Genomic DNA, 7,167 nt, shown 5'->3' on the forward strand with positions numbered 1-7,167 from the left:
CTCGCATGACGTCAGGGCACGGACTCGCGCCTGTCGTCTGCTACAGTTCGGGCGTTGTCCGGGCGCTTTCTGCGGTGTTTTCGTTTGTTCGCCCTCGTTCTCTCTGCTTGTATACTTATGGTGGTCGTCTCAAATATATTTTTACGACGTCATCCATTGCGAACATTTATTCAAAGAGCTAATTTCTTAGACAACAATGCAGGTCTCGAAGGCAACGCTACTGCCAGCCGAAGCGACGCAGACCAGCCCATTGCGGGATTTTTATACGCTGATAGGCAATCGCAAAAGCACAGCCTATAGGAATCCAGTTATGATACCATACCTGCCACGGTGCAACAAGTATGTCATAAAGCTGGCTATATATGACTTATACAGCAGTCACGTTGATTTTATTCCGCTAAAGCAGGTTTGCTCACGACCGAGTAGTTCATGGTATAATATCAAATTTTTGCATTTCCTCACAGAAACGCTTGGCAGTAGCACGGGGACTTAACTAATACTGGAGCTTAGATTCTACACGCCTCACTTGCTTCTTTACCTGCTTGTCAACATTAGGCGGTTCTTCACGTGTTTATTTTTTTTAAGCGGCGGAAACTTGAAGTAAAGTTAATGAAGGCTTACAGCTATTTACAGAGTACAAATAGGAATGTACCAATATATATTCCCTTTTCCGTGCTACACGTTCAACTCACCTCTTTAGAGCGCGTTTGTTAAAGATTAATAATGTATGTTATGTTCCTCATTTTTGGTCTATGTTACCTAGTGTATATCATGTATTTATTTCAATGCCGCAGTGTGTTTTGCATTGTTATTGTGAAAATATTTCAATGTTATTTCATATATTGTATAACTGCAATGTTTTATGGCCACTATATAAACGTAATTTATGTGGCGCTTGATGTGTTGCCCCATGCAGCCATATTGTACCTAAGGGGGTGAGGTTACCTCAAGCCGCGTCTGTGCGGCTTTTTCCCCTCATCCACCTCCATTTACCACTCCTCTGTACATGTGTGTCTGTAAATGGAAATTAATAAATCAAATCAAATCAAACTCACTTGAGAAATTTACTGGTGCTTGTTGCTTGAGGAATATACATGACGAATCTGTTTGGCGAACTGACACAGGCTACTCGGCCCAATTTTTTTAGTGAAGCATGCCTGCTGGACCGCATAGCTGCAGCCAGAAAGAAGTCGAAGCGTCAATGACTAGTAGTATGGGACATATTGAAGGTATCGAAATTCCCCCGGTGGAGGGTCAGAAATCAAGTGAAGGTATATGCAAGGCTTGTGGTGCTTTCTTTACGAATGTTTGCGATTGGATTGGAGCAAACTTAATTTAGCCGGCAAGGCTCTCTTTTATGTACCGACGAAGCGAATTGTTATCCGTTTGTATAATTAAATCACGCTGGATCGAGACATCGTGAGACAGAAGGTGCTTGAATTTTCCTTTTGTAGGCTATCTAAGCTGCGGCGTAGTAGCTCGAGAATACTTTAGCCATTCCAGTTGGCGCTGTAAAAAAATGCTTTATGGTTTTAATTCGAAGTTGTAGTGAACTGATGGGTTTCGCGAAGTAAGAGTGCCTCGCCATACGGACAGTCGATTGCTACCGTTACGTGATCAGGGGTGTGCCATATTGTCCATAAAGGCTACTGAGGGCCACTATGAAACATTTCATCACTTTCAATTGAGTGGCTCTCGATCTCAACAACGAAACTTTTCTCTCAGGTGATTGCTACTATGGTGTTTGTGAATTAACTATGTAAATACTCTACATGACGCGCCGTCGTGTTAGCAGCCATGAGCAATTCGTTTTTTGGAGGCCTGTTTCAGAGGGGGATGAAAGTAGCAGCAAACTTGTTCATAAGAAATGCGCGCCTAACTATTTTTTTACGCATTAATGAATGGCCATATTTGAATAGAACAACACACCAGAGTAATAGGAATCATGATGACAGCTTCGCTGGGCAGTGTCTTTCTAACATCGGATAACATGTTGACGCCAATTACCAAATTTTTCTTCCACGTAAAATGCAATGCCTCTCATTGCTAAATACTAAAGGAATGTTAAGTGTTTAGCGAAGCATCATACACAACTTCGCGCGTTGAATTAGCAGATATTCTTTTTTTAGTCAAAATTTACGGATAGACACGGCGCATATATGCATTGCGAAACCTAGTAGAACCCTTTAACGCTACTTAGCTTGCGATATCCAAGACGCAAAGTTTCTCGACTCACACGCTTTTAAAGAAGAAACTGTGGTTAAGGTATGGCAGCTGAAAGAAGCCGACGTATTCTTCAATAGGTACGGCTCGATACACGAAGGGAACGAGCGCGCGCGGCAGCCGAGCGAGCCGGAGCGAGCGGCGTCCTGGCCGTGACGTCACTCGCGAGAGGGCGCCACTCCTAATTCTCGGGGCTAATATATATAAAAAAAGAACTCGCCGCTTACAGGTATAAACAAAAAAAAGTGAGCGGCGCGCGCGGCATGGGGGAAAGGGAGGGGAGCGGGTCGGCATAATAAAAACAAAAAGGAAAGAAAAACGTTTGGGAGAGGAGGTGCCGCACGGTTGCTGTTGCTGTTGCCATGACAACGTAAACAATCATGTGCGCCGCCATTTTGCTAATGCGTCGCCCATTGGTTAGGGCCGTAACTGAAGGGGACCTTGGCGCTAGCGTCGAACGAGCGTCTGCTCGAAAACGGCCAATGGGAGCCATACGGAGTGTGTCGTCCCCCCCCCCCCCCCCTGTATATAGCTCCAAAAGCAGGCCAACAAAAAAAATTCGCGCCTTCGAAAACAAAATGACGTCACTTCTGCTTTTAACGGCTATGGTGTTGCGCTGCTAAGCACGTGGTCACGGGATCAAACCTTTGCCGCGGCGGCCGCACTTTGATTGGAGAGAAATGCAAAAGTTCCCGTGTCCCGTGCATTAAGGGCACGTTAAAGAATCTCGTTGTGGTAAAAAATAATCCGAAGTACCCCACTACAGCGTCCCTCATAATCAAATGGCGGTTTTGGCACATAAAAACACGGAATTCAATTAAAATTGGCTCATTTCATTCCTGCGCCTTTGCGGTAAAGGAAAAGGCCGCGCATGTATATGACACGCGTGGCGACCATCTCGGAGCTAGATGACAAGGCAATTTTACAGTCGCAATCAAAAAAAAATTGGAGGACGCTTAAGCTTCGCCGTCAAGAGTGGGACGCGACAGCGTTCCCGTCGACCCGCCAAGATGTATAAGACAATGCGCTACGGCACAGCAATCACTTACGATGCGCCCCGCATCGGACTTAGCGCCCACCTATCACGCGGTGAGCGTAGAGCAACGCAGCGTTCGGCGCGGCAACCGGCAACGAAACGTGCGCCTGAGCGAACGAAACGAACCAAAGAACTCGGTGTCTCGGAGGGGAAACGATCTACGCCAGCCAAACGTCGTGATCGGCACGGGCAGAGAGATAGATAGTAATCTAAACCGGGAGCACGGCGAAGCGTCGTCAGGGGAGAGGGAGTCCCGCGACGCGCCTGGCAGCGGTCCCAATGCGCGCGCGGCGCGCCTCCTGTCGGGGCAGCGCCGTACATTGAGAGGAGGGGGTCTTCTGTGTTTGCCGCAAGATGGCTCTGCGTGTGCGGAAAGCGCAGAAGAAATGCAGCGGAAACGCACTTCGCAACTCGTGTAATTGTGACTTCTGTACGTTACATGTTCATAATTACCGATATACACCGCAGTATAACTTTCCACGGCTCGTTTCGAAGGCAACACCGCATTCACTAGAGGCGCGTTTGCACCGCTTGGAAGCATCGAACTCGTGGCTGAGTGGTAGCGTCTCCGCCTCACACTCCGGAGACCCTGGTTCGATTCCCACCGGGCCAATCTTGGAAGTTGCTTTTTATTTATGAAGCGCCTGCCGTGATTTATCGCTCACGGTCAACGCCGCAAACGCCGACGCCGACACCGACGCCGACGACACCGGCTTTTCTGCGACACGAGCTCCTTAACGCTATCGCGTTAAAATACGCGGCGCACGGCTCCGAGCGCAGGAGCGGCTGCAGGGCCACACCGCGACACTGCTCTCTCCATCGGTCTAGTGTTCCTGTATATGCTCCCGCAGAGAGCAGAGTTGCGCATAACTTTTCCGGCGCCGCTCGCATCGCTATTCGCCGAGTGCTATCACATGGCGCCAAATAACGTCAAATGTTCAACTGCGCCGCTGCGAAGCCAACTTTACGGTCGTAGCGCCGACTCGTTTCCGTCAGTGCCGTCGAAATAGCAATCAGCGGACCATCGAACCTGCGCTGCACCGATTAGCTCCGGGTTGTAGGTACGGTATTCGACGATATTAAGTTAATGACTTTGGTGAAGTGATACGAAACACATCATTTTGACACTTGTATTCCAGTATGACGGGGTGCAGCGCACCAAACTGCACAAACCTCACGGAAGGTGGCAAGGCTTTTACTTACGCGGTGCCGTGCGGACGGACGAGACCGGCCGGATCCGAAAGGGACAAGCATATGTGAGGTGCGTTCGCCCTGTTTACAGAGATGAGTTCGGCTTCTTTACACTAAAGCAGCATTTATCTCGAGTAACACTCCTGTGCACGCTGAAATGCGTACGCCTAGCATGAGAGGCCGTTCGCTTGTGCAATTTCTGGCGTATATGTGCAGCACGACACAGACGCGGGAGAAAGAATGAACGACACGTCTATGTCGCGCTGCACATGTAAGCCAAGAATGTTAACTTACCAACTCGCCCCATTCGCTGTATTCCTTGTGCGATTGTTGTGACTACGCTAAAGCAGTGTGTTCAAAACAGTAAACACTAGCACATACAATTTACCTGCTGCACCCTGGTTGTTCTCTACTGTTTTCTTTAATTTTTTGATGGCGTTCTGATTTTTCATGTAAGGTCAATTGATGTGCTGGTGCTCATTGTTTTGTACTAAGCGAAAACATCGTGCGCTCCCGCTGATGAGACAGCTGTGACAGCTTCAGCATTTACCGCCCTCAATATGTTGCTTGTTCGATCAGCCTTGGTCGACGTGAGGAATGTAAAATTCTCTTTGAACGTTTAATAAGCACCTTGTTATAATAAATTAACCTCAGTAGGATGAAGAGATAAAATAAATTGTGTTGTCATAATACTGTCTGCAATGTGTGAATAATTTGCAAGTTTGCCATCTTATGGGATTAGTGCAATAAAAATAACCTCTTGTTACCCTTAATAACTTGTTACCTTTTCAGTGGCATCCTCCTATTGATGGAAGCGGCGTAGTCGCGTGCTAGCGCGCGCTTTTTTGGTCCTTAGCAGACGCCCGCGCCATTCCCGGATATCGAAATCGCGCTTCGGTTGGTTTTTGGCAGCGGAGTTTTGGCGGAAAGCTTTTCGCTAGCGCTGGTGCCGTTTACGTATTGCCGCGTTGCCTAGCCTACCTTGTGCTTATGGGTGTAACAACCGATGAGGCTATGGGAAAGGACTTTTCGTTATTCCATCCGGAAGAAGCAACGTGGCTCGCCGAAGAATTGGGTGCACAAGGTCGGTCAGGCAAACTTTGAAAATGCGTGGGACCCGCGCCTTTTGTGGGGAAAGTGGCCGTTCATCGGCAGTCACTCGTATTTCTTCCGGACGATTTGGTGACAAGCGCGAGCGTCTGCAGCCTTTCTTCGCACCAAATAACGTTTAGCATGGTTGTCGGAAAAGTTCACTCGCTGCTAGGAAAGCCGTGCTTCATGTCTGAGCTTCGTCGTTCACGCTTCTGGTTGGGCAGGCTTCACTGCGATGTTGCGCACATTGCTTGGCGCACTCGTTTCGTTGTAGTTGAAACCGTTGCAGGGCTCAGACACGAAAGTTGCGCTTCATATGTTAGTTCGACCCACGGTTCAGTGACGCGTATTGCATACTGAAGTGACGCGCATTGCTAGACGTATTTTTTGTTTGTTTGAGTTGGATGACAAACTCGAGACTAAAACGGCGGTTCTCATCGTTTGAGTCCTCGCTGTTCATGCTACTCGCGGTGCAGGTCTATCTTTTATGTAGCGCGCATTGGTGCACGTATTTGTATTTTTGCGGTTTACTGTGCCTAGGCACAGTAATGGTAGCGATATCTTGAGTACGCCATATCTGCGCGCATAATAAATCAGAATGCAGGGCCGCTATTTTGTAGCGACGCCTTGTGCCTTATTCTATGCTATTCTTATCATCCACCACACACGGCCGCCAGATCCCGTTGATAATGTGGGCAGACCGTCGCTCTGACCACTGGCCAAGCGCGAAAAGCCTGAAAAAGCATAGAATCGGAAAAGGCATCACTACAATGTACCGGCCCAGATATCTGCTAAACACAGCCGAAGTTATATTGGGTTCATAGTGGTCATGGAAATATCAGCTCGTTGAAACATTTTTAACGCGGAAAGGTCGCGTAAAGGAAACCTCTAACGAAATGGCGCGCAATGCGCCGACCATTTTCAACGTTGATAAAATAGTTATGGCCGCGCACACAGGGGGCTGACATATCAAAAGTTATTATTTTCGAAATCATTTGGTAAATGCCGCGGTGTACGTTTTCTTCCGTGCCTTGTATCACTTTTCAAAAAGTTGTGCCATACCAGATTTTAGTTTATTGATCTTAGGATCACTTCACCGAAGATGCCGTTACTTTTAGATCATATGGGCAACCAGCGCTGAAGCTTTTTATTCTATGGCTGAAGCTTCGGTGCCATCAGCAGCACCGTAAACAAACCCTAGCGAGTGGTAGACACATTTCCCAGTAGCACGTCCCAATTCCTCTTTCTAGAACTGACGCAGCACGGAAGCTCCGCCTACTTGCTCGGCAGTGCACCGCGTCGCAATGGAACGAGCCACATTTAAGAAACACGCGACTGTACTCACTTGATCCCACACTAAGTCTTCGAGCGCCATCACAGCTTCGCCGTAGAGACGCCACGCTTTTATATCGACTTTGGTTGGGCGTTGCCTTTACTAAAGCCTATGCATTCCGCATAGGGATGACCGACAGCCCATCTTGTGACCAGTGCGGCCTTGAAGAATCAATTGGCCATATCTTGTGTGCCTGCCCGCAGTACAGTTCCCAGAGGGCATGCCTTCGCCACGCACTTGAGCAACTGGATGACCAACCGCTATCCGAAAAATTAATTCTACAACATCGAAA

This window comes from Dermacentor albipictus, unplaced genomic scaffold, assembly GCF_038994185.2.
Source record: "Dermacentor albipictus isolate Rhodes 1998 colony unplaced genomic scaffold, USDA_Dalb.pri_finalv2 scaffold_17, whole genome shotgun sequence".
In the NCBI taxonomy this organism is placed as follows: domain Eukaryota; kingdom Metazoa; phylum Arthropoda; class Arachnida; order Ixodida; family Ixodidae; genus Dermacentor; species Dermacentor albipictus.